Source organism: Vigna unguiculata, chromosome 3 (genome assembly GCF_037176805.1).
Source record: "Vigna unguiculata cultivar grain cowpea cultivar isolate G323 ecotype 2 chromosome 3, ASM3717680v1, whole genome shotgun sequence".
Lineage (NCBI taxonomy): Eukaryota > Viridiplantae > Streptophyta > Magnoliopsida > Fabales > Fabaceae > Vigna > Vigna unguiculata.
In genome coordinates, this window is record NC_140794.1 from 33,342,958 (window position 1) to 33,356,365 (window position 13,408).

At 36.7% G+C, this 13,408-nt stretch overlaps 1 pseudogene; it reads right to left on the reverse strand.

Annotated features, from left to right (window-relative positions):
* Window positions 1–867: 867 nt before the first annotated feature.
* Window positions 868–10,324, reverse strand: LOC146887752 (uncharacterized; annotated as a pseudogene).
* Window positions 10,325–13,408: the final 3,084 nt, after the last annotated feature.

Consider the following 13,408-nt stretch of genomic DNA (forward strand, 5'->3'; position numbering starts at 1 on the left):
CTAAACATGGATGGCCTTCGGTTAAACACTTTGTATAATAAACTTCCTTTCCTATTCCAAATATAGATAGCCAGGCTCTGAATACCAAATGATGTGAATCCACAGGGTTCGATTCGTTTAATTGATCTATCATTGTTGGAATGCTAACAAGCAAGAAATTTGAGAAATTATTTAAAACGAGAAAATGGAAACATAAAAGAAGATGGAATGGAAATTGATAGACATCACAGTTCCAAGAATTGAAGATAAGGTTAAGAGTTGAAACACACAAAGGGATAAAGGACTTTTGATTAAACTCATGGATTCTTGAATCACTCAAAGGATTTTTTTTTCTTTTAGGGTTAGAACCAGTTATGACGACGAGATGTTTTGTGGGCAGAATTAGATATTCTTTTGAAAATTGGGTGAAGAAGAAAGTAATAAGGGGTGAATCTAAAAGTGAAAGGAAAGAATCGCTCTTTCCAAAGGAGGCAACACACAAAGGATGGCAAAATCCTTTGATACAGCCAAGGGTTCTTGAATCACTCAAGAACTAGGAGAATCACTCTCACTATTAGATAGAAAATTGAATTTCTGAATAAAACTTAACTTGATTTCATTGATAAGAAATGGTTCAGCTTATATAGAGGCTTTAACCATTAGGGTTACAAAAAGACCATTAATTGTCATTATATCCCACTAGTGCTAATAATAAACCAATCAAGCTAATAATTGTCCACTACTTAATGGCTAATTATAACTGAAATTGGGGCAGCCAAAAAGTCATCCAAAATTATTCAGCAAGGTCTTCTTAGTCTTCCAAGGCTGGTTCTTAAGATTTCAAATGGGCCTTTATTTAAATAAAAGAAACTGCATTAATCTGGCGCGTTAGTCCTCTTCCATTTGGGCCACGATGCAATTTACAACTTTTGTCTTTTCTCCTTCAAACTTGGGCTTGTACTCAAATAATATTGACAACACTTGTTGTAGAGCTTCTTTTGCTTTCTTTGCTCTAGACCTTGTCATAGGTCCTCCAAGTTCTTCAAGTGGATCCTTGTCTTTGCTCATTGTCACACCTCCATCATTCTCTCCCTCTTGAGAAGGATTTGTCCTCAAATCAGATTCTCCCTCTACATCAAAAAGGGATAAGTCAGACACATTGAATGTGGAACTAACATTATACTCACCAGGCAGATCAATTTTGTAAGCATTGTCATTTATTCTTTCAAGCACTTGGAATGGACCATTTCCCCTTGGTTGAAGCTTTGATTTTCTTTGTTCTGGAAACCTTTCCTTTCTCATGTGCACCCAAACCCAATCTCCAAGTTGGAAGACAACCTTCTTTCTACCTTTGTTAGCTTGCGTTGCATAGCTTTCGTTTTTCTTTTCAATTTGACCCCTTACTTGCTCATGTAACTTCTTCACATAGTCAGCTTTAGCCTGTGCTTCTTTATGCTTAAACATGGAAATGTTAGGCATAGGTAGCAAATCAAGAGGAGTTAAAGGGTTAAATCCATATACAATTTCAAAAGGTGAATAATTAGGTGTGCTATGGACAGCCCTATTATAAGCAAACTCAACATGAGGCAAACATGCTTCCCAAGACTTAAGATTTTTCTTTATAACAGTCCTAAGTAATGTGCCTAAAGTTCTATTGACTACCTCAGTTTGACCATCAGTTTGTGGGTGACAAGTAGTAGAAAATAACAATTTAGTACCAATCTTACCCCACAAGGTCCTCCAAAAGTGACTAAGGAATTTTGTATCCCTATCACTCACAATGCTCCTTGGTAGTCCATGAAGTCTTACTATTTCCTTGAAAAACAAGTCAGCCACATGACAAGCATCATCCACCTTCTTGCAAGGTATGAAGTGTGCCATTTTAGAAAATCTGTCAACAACAACAAAGACAAAATCCTTTCCATTCTTTGTTTTAGGCAGCCCCATAACAAAGTCCATTGAAATATCAGTCCAAGGATATTCAGGAACAGGTAAAGGAGTATATAATCCATGAGGCTTCACCTTAGATTTAGCTTTTTTACACACAATGCAGTGATCACAAAACTTATGTACATCACGTTTCATATGAGGCCAAAAGAAGTGCTCTTGCAAAATTTCCAAAGTCTTTTGAACCCCAAAATGACCCATCAAACCTCCTTCATGTGATTCAGTCACAAGCAACTCTCTAATGGAACACTTAGGCACACACAATTTATTTGATTTAAACAAGAATCCATTATGCCTATAGTAACCATTTTCAGAAAACTTTTCACATGCAGCATATATTTCAGCAAAATTTGCATCATTCTTGTACATGTCTTTCAAAGATTCAAGACCAAACAATTTAGTTTCAAGCATAGAAAGCAATGCATGCCTCCTAGAAAGTGCATCAGCCACTATATTTCCTTTTCCCTTTTTATACTTGATTACGTACGGAAATTGCTCCAAAAACTCTAGTCATTTAGCATGTCTCTAATTAAGCTTACCTTGTCCTTTCAAGTATTTCAAGGACTCATGATCACTGTGAATGACAAATTCTTTGGGTAACAAATAGTGTTGCCAAGTCTTTAAAGCTTTAACCAAAGCATACAATTCCTTATCATAAGTAGAATAGTTAAGGGCAACCCCACTTAACTTTTCACTAAAATAAGCAATGGGATGTCCATCTTGCAGCAAAACAGCCCCAATACCCACATTTGATGCATCACACTCAATTTCAAAAGATTTTGCAAAATTAGGCATGGCAAGAATAGGTGCATTAGTTAGCTTATGCTTGAGGGAAGCAAAGGCCTCCTCTTGTTTCTCTCCCCATTTAAAACCCACATTCTTTTTAACAATTTCATTTAGAGGTGCAGCCAGGGTACTAAAATCCTTAACAAATCTCCTGTAAAAACTTGCTAAACCATGAAAACCCCTCACCTTACTGACAGTCTTAGGTGTAGGCCATTCTTGGATGGCCTTGACCTTTTCTGCATCAACTTGTACACCTTTAGCACTCACAACAAAACCCAAAAACACCACATGATCAGAATAAAAGATGCATTTTTCCAAATTGGCATACAATTTTTCTTTTCTAAGAACAACCAAAACAGATTGCAAATGCTCAACATGCAACTCAAGACTGGTGCTATAGATCAGAATATCATCAAAGTACACCACAACAAATTTACCAATAAACTCTCTTAAAACATGGTTCATTAACTGCATAAAAGTACTAGGTGCATTTGTCAAACCAAAGGGCATAACCAACCACTCATACAATCCATATTTAGTTTTAAAAGCAGTTTTCCATTCATCACCTTTTCTAATCCTAATCTGATTATAGCCACTTTTAAGATCAATTTTAGAAAACACACATGCACCATAAAGTTCATCAAGAAGATCATCTAACCTTGGAATTGGATGCCTATACTTGATGGTGATGTTGTTTATTGCTCTACAATCAGAACACATCCTCCATGAGCCATCCTTTTTGGGCACCAAAATCACAGGTACAACACATGGACTCATGCTATCCCTCACCCAACCTTTACTCATGAGTTCAGTAACTTGTTTTTCAATCTCTTTGGTCTCTTGTGGGTTGCTCCTATAAGCTGGCCAATTGGGCAAAGCAGCTCCCAGAATGAGATCAATGTGATGCTCAATTCCTCTCAAAGGTGGTAAACCATCAGGGACACTTGCTGGAAACACATCTTTATAATCCTGCAAAAGGGTGATGAAGGATTGACCCCAACCAAGGATGAAGGCACATGCTTAAGAAGACTAAGCATGTTTAGAAAGGAAGTTCACTAATCCTTCATCCCTTTCATTTGTGTTTGTTATTTTTGATTCCCTAAGTTGACTTAGTTGAATCAACTTTAGTTGACTTGTTGACCTTTGACTAGGTTTGGCTTGTTGACTATAGTTGACTTGACTTAAGCCAACATGCTAATCTATGTTTATTTGCTTTGTAGGTTAATTAGGAGTAAGAAAGCAAAGCTAGGTGGCGCATGGTGATTGGGGAGCATAAATGATGTGGAGGAGAGAGTAAAGCAAAGGCATAAAGCATAAAGTAAAAGGCATAAAACAAGTGTACCTATGTACCTTTGGTCTCCTTTGTTTTTAGCACACTTTGGCCACTTTTTGGAGACATATGAGACACATTCTTTGTCTCCTTTTGTGCTAGAACGAAATTAGCCTTGCACACACCATAGTTGGCTCTTTTGTCTCTCCTTTTTGTAACCTTATTTGACCTAGGTTCTAGAAGCTAGGGTTAGGTTTTTGTAGAGACATCCTTAGGTATCTTTTATTTGCTTAGAGGCCCCTAAACTCTTCTATATAAGGGGTGCTCCTAGACATGTAAAAGGGTTGAACATTTTGAAGTAAAAACACTCTTGTGTCTCAACCATTTGTGAGAGTTTCCTCCCTTGGGAGTGAAACTTTTAAGCCTTATCTTGCATAGCAAGTGGCGGCACACATCCACTCATCTTCAAGGTTGCCATGGCTTCTAGCCTACCCTTGTAGTGGCGTGCTTCTCACATTTTTTTACCATTTCTTTCCTTTCCATTTTATGTTTTCTTCTTCCTTTAATTATTCTTGGTTTTCTATGGTTTATGTGTTTTCCATTTCCTTTTTGTTTTGAATCAATCCATCATCTTCTTCTCTTGAGCTTTGTGAAAGGAACCTTCACATCTAGATAGCTTGCTATCTTAATGTCCAGTGGGGATTTCACTTAGCTTTCTTAATCAACTCACACCATATTCAATAATCTTAAAAAGGAACAAGATAATCCTTCATCATTTGGTATCTAGAGCCTAGGTTATCTTGAATATGGTGTTTTTTCATGTGCTAATCTTGTCTTGTTGTAGCTATCTTTGTATGGTTCAAATCCACTTCCATTGCACACAAAAACAATGCTGGCAGAAACTGTTCACGATTTTAAAAGATTAAACTGCACCTGCTCAGTGATCCAAAAATTACGTTCTTGATGTCAAAAGAAAGCTCTGTTAGTCTAGTTTCTAACAAAAAAAGAACCAATGCATTTGGAGTTCTGTGGAGGGAGTTATGATCAAATGAGTGAGCAAAGGTCAGAGTTGCCGAGAATACGAAAAACAACGTTTTCAGGTTATGTTGTGGCAATTTTTGCTTCGGTTTTGTGATTCTTTTACTCCTAAATCTGATTGGATAACATGTCTTTTGATGCTTAGTCTTTGAGCCTCAAATCCATGAGTTTAAATGCATGATAGCTACATGTTTGTGTCTTGTGTATGTCATGTTGAGTCTTTAAATGTACCTAACTTTTGCTTGAGTCGTATGTCATATGCTTCTTTGAGTTTTCTTATTCTTGTTTCTAAGTATTTGAGCTATTGCATGAGATATATGCCTTTTGTTGTAGCATGCTCCTTGAAATTGATTTTGACCTAATTTTTAAGGAACTAAGTGTTCAAGACACCCTAAAATATCCTTCTCATCATCTTAAGTACCTAGTTTTGAAAAGAAAAATTATTTTCATGACCAAAAACAGTTTGGCCGAGAGCTAATGTGTTGCTTGGTGAATCCATTTGGCCATTTTTACTAGGTGTTATGCCACCAAATTTTATACTTGGATTTTGGGTGATATTGGCAAATTAGTTCCATGCTTTAACTTGGTTATGATCTTTCTTGGTGTATGCATAATTTGAGGTATAATCTTGGCTTGTTCAAATGCTTTCCATAGAGTCTTTAAAAGTGTTTTTCATTGCTTTAGTCTTGTTCAAGTTTTGTCTTTAAAACAAAATTTCCTTAGAAGTTAAACTTTCTTGTTTTTGTGCTTTTCTTGCTTGTTACTAGGTGTTCTTTGTTTTGTCTTAGTAGTTTTCTTTTCTTGAAACTCTTGGGGTGTTGTGGCCGAATCACTTGTCTTGCATTTGAAAGGTTTTGAACAAGTTTTTAAAAGTGTTTGCTTCACTCCTTTGGTGGATTTTGAGTGCTAGCCTTGCCTTGTTACTTTGGGAGAGTGATCTAAACACTTGGGTTACATTTTGGGTTGGATTTGGTCTCAGTTTTCATGTTGTCTAACCTCTAATCCATTTATTTTATCTCGGATTTGAGTGTTTTTGTTGTAGGAATCATGGCAAGTTCATCAAATGCACCTACACCAAACAAAAACAATACATTGATGAGATTGCTTCGGGATTTGGAGTTGTCTAGGAAGGAGGCCTTTGAACAATTGAGAAAAGACAAGGAGCAAAGTGACCTAAGAATCCAAGAGCACATTCAAAGGCTTGAAGCTAGGGAGAAAGAAAGAGATCCTAAGAAAAGAGGGCATTCTAGGCGCAACCCATCACAAGAGAAGCAAACTCCAAAGATTCCTAAGTTCTATGGTGGAAGTGATCCCAAAGTCTTCCTTGATTGGGAAGCTAAAGTTGATCAAATTTTCAATGAAAATCATGTAAAGGATCAAGCACAAGTTGATCTAGTAGTTTTAGGATTTTTGGAGTATGCCAATACTTGGTGGCATAAAGTTTGTAAGAATTATAACCAAGGGTCACCCGCGGCTTCTTGGATGGACATTAAAACTCTTATGCGCGCTAGATTTGTTCCTTCCTCCTATAGGAAGGAACTTCTTTTGAAGCTCCAAAGGCTTCACCAAGGTCCTATGAGTGTGAGTGAGTACTTTAAAGAATTAGAGTCTCAAATGCGTAGGGTTGAAATAAAAGAAACTAACAAAGAGAAAATAAAAAGATTTGTGAGTGGTCTTAGGAGAGACATACAAGACCAAGTAGAGTTGTATGAGTACTCCACTCTTGAAAATGTTTTCACACTTGCCCTTGGGATTGAAATTCTATTGAAAAGAAAAAGAAGGGCAAGGAAGAGTTACTCACCCAACCACTACTTTAGTCACTCATGGAAGGGAAAGGATAAAAAGAAACATGATAAGTTCCCTTCTAACTCTCATCAAGAACCACCAAGTAAAAGTAAGTCACCAAGTGATCACATTCACCATTCCACTTCTCAAAGATCAAGTTCAATTAAATGTTTTAAATGTTTGGGTTATAATCACATTGCTTTAAATTGCCCAACCAAAAGGACCATGATCTTAAAGAAGAGTAATGATGTTGAAAGTGAACACTCATCTCCCTATTCTCTTTCAAAAGAATCTTCTTCCTCTAGTAAAACTAAATTTTTTGAGAAAGACCCTATGTTATTAAGGCGCATGATAGGTCAAGATCAAAGTGAGCTTGAGCCAACTCAAAGAGAAAACATTTTTCAATCTAGATGCAAAATTAACAAATGGGTTTGCTCTCTAATTATTGATGGAGGAAGTAGTACCAATGTAGCTAGCACAAGGTTGGTGGAAAAGCTTAGCTTAGAGACCATTCCTCATGCTAAGCCCTACAAGCTTGCTTGGATAAGTAAAGAGGGAGAAATAGATGTCAATAAACAAGTCCTAATTAACTTCTCTATAGGAAGCTACAAAGATGAGGTGCTATGTGATGTTGTTCCCATGGAAGTCACACATATCTTACTAGGTAGGCCATGGCAATTTGATAAACAAACTTTACATGATGGCTATACCAACCAATACATTTTCTTCAAAAATGGTAAAAAGACAACTTTACTATCTCTATCACCTCAAGAAGTTAATAAGGATAGAAATATAATAAGAAAAGATAAAGAAGAAAAAGAAAAGGGGCAAGCTTTCACTAAGGTTTTACTTGCCTACAAAAAAATTCTTCCAAAGCAAGATGTGCATCACTCTTCCTTCTCTTCCCAAGCCAAAAAGGAAGGCCCAAAGCATAAGCAAGAGAGGAAGAGTAGTCTAGAAAATAAAGATGGCCTAACCAAAGCTAGGGGTAATACCCTTAGAAAGGATGGAACAAAAGCTCATAAAAGGGAGGCGCAAATCCTTCCCCAAAACAAGTCAAGTTCCATCCATAAAGGCTTCAAGAATTTGTGGTCAAATTCTCTCCAAGAAGGGGAGGATGATGAAGGATTGACCCCAACCAAGGATGAAGGCACATGCTTAAGAAGACTAAGCATGTTTAGAAAGGAAGTTCACTAATCCTTCATCCCTTTCATTTGTGTTTGTTATTTTTGATTCCCTAAGTTGACTTAGTTGAATCAACTTTAGTTGACTTGTTGACCTTTGACTAGGTTTGGCTTGTTGACTATAGTTGACTTGACTTAAGCCAACATGCTAATCTATGTTTATTTGCTTTGTAGGTTAATTAGGAGTAAGAAAGCAAAGCTAGGTGGCGCATGGTGATTGGGGAGCATAAATGATGTGGAGGAGAGAGTAAAGCAAAGGCATAAAGCATAAAGTAAAAGGCATAAAACAAGTGTACCTATGTACCTTTGGTCTCCTTTGTTTTTAGCACACTTTGGCCACTTTTTGGAGACATATGAGACACATTCTTTGTCTCCTTTTGTGCTAGAACGAAATTAGCCTTGCACACACCATAGTTGGCTCTTTTGTCTCTCCTTTTTGTAACCTTATTTGACCTAGGTTCTAGAAGCTAGGGTTAGGTTTTTGTAGAGACATCCTTAGGTATCTTTTATTTGCTTAGAGGCCCCTAAACTCTTCTATATAAGGGGTGCTCCTAGACATGTAAAAGGGTTGAACATTTTGAAGTAAAAACACTCTTGTGTCTCAACCATTTGTGAGAGTTTCCTCCCTTGGGAGTGAAACTTTTAAGCCTTATCTTGCATAGCAAGTGGCGGCACACATCCACTCATCTTCAAGGTTGCCATGGCTTCTAGCCTACCCTTGTAGTGGCGTGCTTCTCACATTTTTTTACCATTTCTTTCCTTTCCATTTTATGTTTTCTTCTTCCTTTAATTATTCTTGGTTTTCTATGGTTTATGTGTTTTCCATTTCCTTTTTGTTTTGAATCAATCCATCATCTTCTTCTCTTGAGCTTTGTGAAAGGAACCTTCACATCTAGATAGCTTGCTATCTTAATGTCCAGTGGGGATTTCACTTAGCTTTCTTAATCAACTCACACCATATTCAATAATCTTAAAAAGGAACAAGATAATCCTTCATCAAAGGAACTCAATACTAGAGGGCAATTCAAATTTGCCAAATTGGTCAGAATTTGAAATTTGATTTTGACAAAACAATAAGTAGAGGGGCTGTATTGCGCAAAGCACCCTCCTTACCTCTCTTTCTCTTGCTAAATAAACTTGCTTACCCTCAAATGTTTCATTTTCTCTCATTTTCCTGTCAAGTGTTTCACTCTTTTTTCTTTTTCCTTTCAAATGTTTCACTCTTTCTCTCATTTGCTAACTTTTCTCTCATTTTTATTTGATCCTCACACACCTCTTTAGGAGACAAGGGTTTGAGGACCACTTTTTTATCTTGATACATGAAAGAGATTTTGTTAGTGAAACCATCATGAATGGCTTTAATGTCATACTGCCACGGTCTTCCCAAAAGAATATGGCTAGCCTCCATGGGAACCACATCACATAAGATCTTATCTTCATATTTTCCAATGGAGAAAGAGACTTCAGCTTGCTGTTTCACTTGGACTTCTTCTCCTTCACTAAGCCATTGAAGTTTGTATGGCCTAGGATGTGGTTTAGTGTCCATGTTCATTTTTGACACTAATCTTGAACTCACCACATTGGTACAACTTCCTCCATCAATGATTACCAAACATACATTACCATTAACTGAACATCTTGTATGAAAAATATTCTCCCTTTGAGATGCATCCTCGGCCTTGACTTGACTTCCCAGCATCCTTCTAATCATGTATAACTCTCCTACATTAGGTTTCAACTCGCCATCACTCTCTTCTACCTCTCCATCATCATCAGAATCGCTTGTGTACTCCCCATTATCCTTAAGAAGAACGGTCTTCTTTGTAGGACACTCATAGGCATAACGTCCCATGCTCAAACATTTAAAACATTTCACTTCTCTAGTCCTCTTTGGTGGATGTTAAGGTTTCTTTTGAACAATTTTTCCTTCATTAGAAAGCACTGAATTGCTAGAGGAGGCAACACCTTCTTTCTTTACTCTATCTTTCCAGTTTGAAGAATTGAAATTGGTAGAACTCTTTCTTGTTGTACTTTTTCTTTTAATTTGTTGTTCTACCTGTATGGCTTTATGCAATAGATCCTCCATCTCCACAAACTCCTGCAACTCAACAACATCTCTAATATCATGATTTAATCCATTAAGGAAACGTGCCATAGTTACCTCAGGATCTTCTTCAATTTTGTCTTGGATGATAAGAATCTCCATCTCCTTATAATACTCATCCACTCCCTTGCTTCCTTGAGAAAGTCTTTGTAGTTTCAATTTTAAGTCCCTATGAAAGCTACAAGGTATATACCGCTTCCTCATGACCCTTTTCATCTCACCCCAAGTGTCCACCAAAGGCTCCTCATCTCTAATCCTCTATCTTTGCAACTTGTTCCACCAAATTAAAGCATAATCAAAAAATTCAGTTGCTGCAAGCCTTACCTTTTGCTCCTCACTATAATTATTGCAAGAAAATACATGCTCAATTTTGAGCTCCCACTCCAAGTAAGCTTCAGGATCATTCCTCCCCTTGAAAGGTGGCACATTCAACCTTACTCCTTCTATTCTCCCTTCATTCCTTTGTGGCCCTCCTCCTCCTCCTCTTGGTGGGGTTCTATTCTCTAGTTGGTCCAACCTATCATGAAACTCATCTTGTAGTTGCTTCATCAACCTCTCCAAATGTTGAGATAATGCAGCAATTTGCATCTGAATATCATTCCTTTCTGCCATGATTAACTAACAGATCAAGGTAACAAGAACAAAATATATATATGGTGTTTGAAAATTTTCTCACCCACTCAAGTGTTTGCACTCACAGATTGGCTTTTACTAAAAGTAAAACACTCTTGCCTTTTACCACTCAAATTCTCCTTGGTTTCTTAGGCAATTCAAGAGATTATGGCCATAACAAAGAACAATTCTCCAATATGTGCAGCGAAATGCTTGTAAGTAGACAAAGAAAGGTTAACAAAGAAAAAAAGAAGGCCAAGAAAAGTAGGTAAAAAGAAGGAAATCAGCAACAATCCTTCAATAACACCAATATATTACCTTATAAAAATTGTTACGAGGCATGAATCATTCGGCCCATCTTTTTTTCACAGTTTCAGTACAATTACGAATTGCTGTAACTATTTTCTTTTTTTAATTTTTAGAAGGGCCTAACTTTTGCAATGATTCAGCACAAACATAAATAATACAAGTAATAAGGTAATGAATTGGTAAAATAAGAAAGAAGGAAGGATGTTACCAATTTGACGTTCAAACCCTTAAACCGAAGCTTTGAATACCAAATGATATGAATCTCATTGCACAAGGTCTAATTTAGGATTTTTTTTTCTTTTAGGGTTAAAACCAGTTATGACCACGAGATGTTTTGTGGGCAGAATTAGATATTCTTTTGAAAATTGGGTGAAGAAGAAAGTAATAAGGGGTGAATCTAAAAGTGGAAGGAAAGAATCGCTCTTTCCAAAGGAGGCAACACACAAAGGATGGCAAAATCCTTTGATATAGCCAAGGGTTCTTGAATCACTCAAGAACTAGGAGAATCACTCTCACTATTAGATAGAAAATTGAATTTCTGAACAAAACTTAACTTGATTTCATTGATAAGAAATGGTTCAGCTTATATAGAGGCTTTAACCATTAGGGTTACAAAAAGACCATTAATTGTCATTATATCCCACTAGTGCTAATAATAAACCAATCAAGCTAATAATTGTCCACTACCTAATGGCTAATTATAACTGAAATTGGGGCAGCCAAAAAGTCATCCAAAATTATTCAGCAAGGTCTTCTTAGTCTTCCAAGGCTGGTTCTTAAGATGTCAAATGGGCCTTTATTTAAATAAAAGAAACTGCATTAATCTGGCGCGTTAGTCCTCTTCCATTTGGGCCACGATGCAATTTACAACTTTTGTCTTTTCTTCTTCAAACTTGGGCTTGTACTCAAATAATATTGACAACACTTGTTGTAGAGCTTCTTTTGCTTTCTTTGCTCTAGACCTTGTCATAGGTCCTCCAAGTTCTTCAAGTGGATCCTTGTCTTTGCTCATTGTCACACAATGATAGATCAGTCAAACGAATCGAACCATGTGGATTCACATCATTTGGTATTCAGAGCCTGGCTATCTAGATTTGGAATAGGAAAGGAAGTTTATTATACAAAGTGTTTAACCGAAGGCCATCCATGTTTAGTTGCATTAGATTACGGAAGTGAAAACAATGTTGTGAGCCAAAGATTGGTGGAGAAACTCCAGTTACCAGCAACCTTTCATCTGGATCAAGCATGGATCAAATTCAGTACATGGCAATGTGTGAAAGAAGTATTATGTGATATTGCTCCCATGGACTCTTGTCATCTTCTTTTGGGATGGGCATGACTTCGTTTTAAAACACTTCATCTTGATGAACGTTCCCTTTATTTGAGGCATGCGGGACATCAAAAATTTATGACACCAAGACAAGTCAGTAAGGATCAACGTAGGCTGAAGGAGAAAACAGAAAAAGAAAGAGTAGAAAAAGAAGTAATATAAACTGCAGAAGGAAGGGAAAATAAAGAAAAATAAATGGAACTAGAGAAAGTTTATTCGTCAATGTTTTTTCTTCTACAGTTTGTGATGTCATTTTACAGGAACTAAAGGATACGCATGTGAATGAAACACACCAACTTCCATGTTTAAAAACGAAGCTTGTACATAATGCTTTATTATGCACTTGGTCCGTCGATAAGAAGCAAATTCATCAAACACAATGCATGGAATTATTTATTGTTACATATCAAGGTGGATGACTTTTGGTAGCCTTAATTGCAGTTACAATCAACCATTAATTTCTTATGTGATATTGCTCGCATGGACTCTTGTCATCTTCTTTTGGGATGGGCATGGCTTCGTTTTAAAACACTCCATCTTGATGAACGTTCCCTTTATTTGAGGCATAGGGACATCAAAAATTTATGACACCAAGACAAGTCAGTAAGGATCAACGTAGGCTGAAGGAGAAAACAGAATAAGAAAGAGTAGAAAAAGAAGTAATATAAACTGCAGAAGGAAGGGAAAATAGAGAAAAATAAATGGAACTAGAGAAAGTTTATTCATCAATGTTTTTTCTTCTACAGTTTGTGATGTCATTTTACAGGAACTAAAGGATAAGCATCTGAATGAAACACACCAACTTTCATGTTTAAAAACGAAGCTTGTTCATAGTGCTTTATTATGCATTTGGTCCGTCGATAAGAAGCAAATTCGTCAAACACAATGCATGGAATTATTTATTCTTACATATCAAGGTGGATGACTTTTGGTAGCCTTAATTGCAATTACAATCAACCATTAAGTAGCGCATCGTCTTTAGCTTGAGTGGATCATTAATTAATAGCTTTAAGCGGGATGATATTGAAATTTATGTGTCTTTTGTAATTCTGATGGTTAAATAG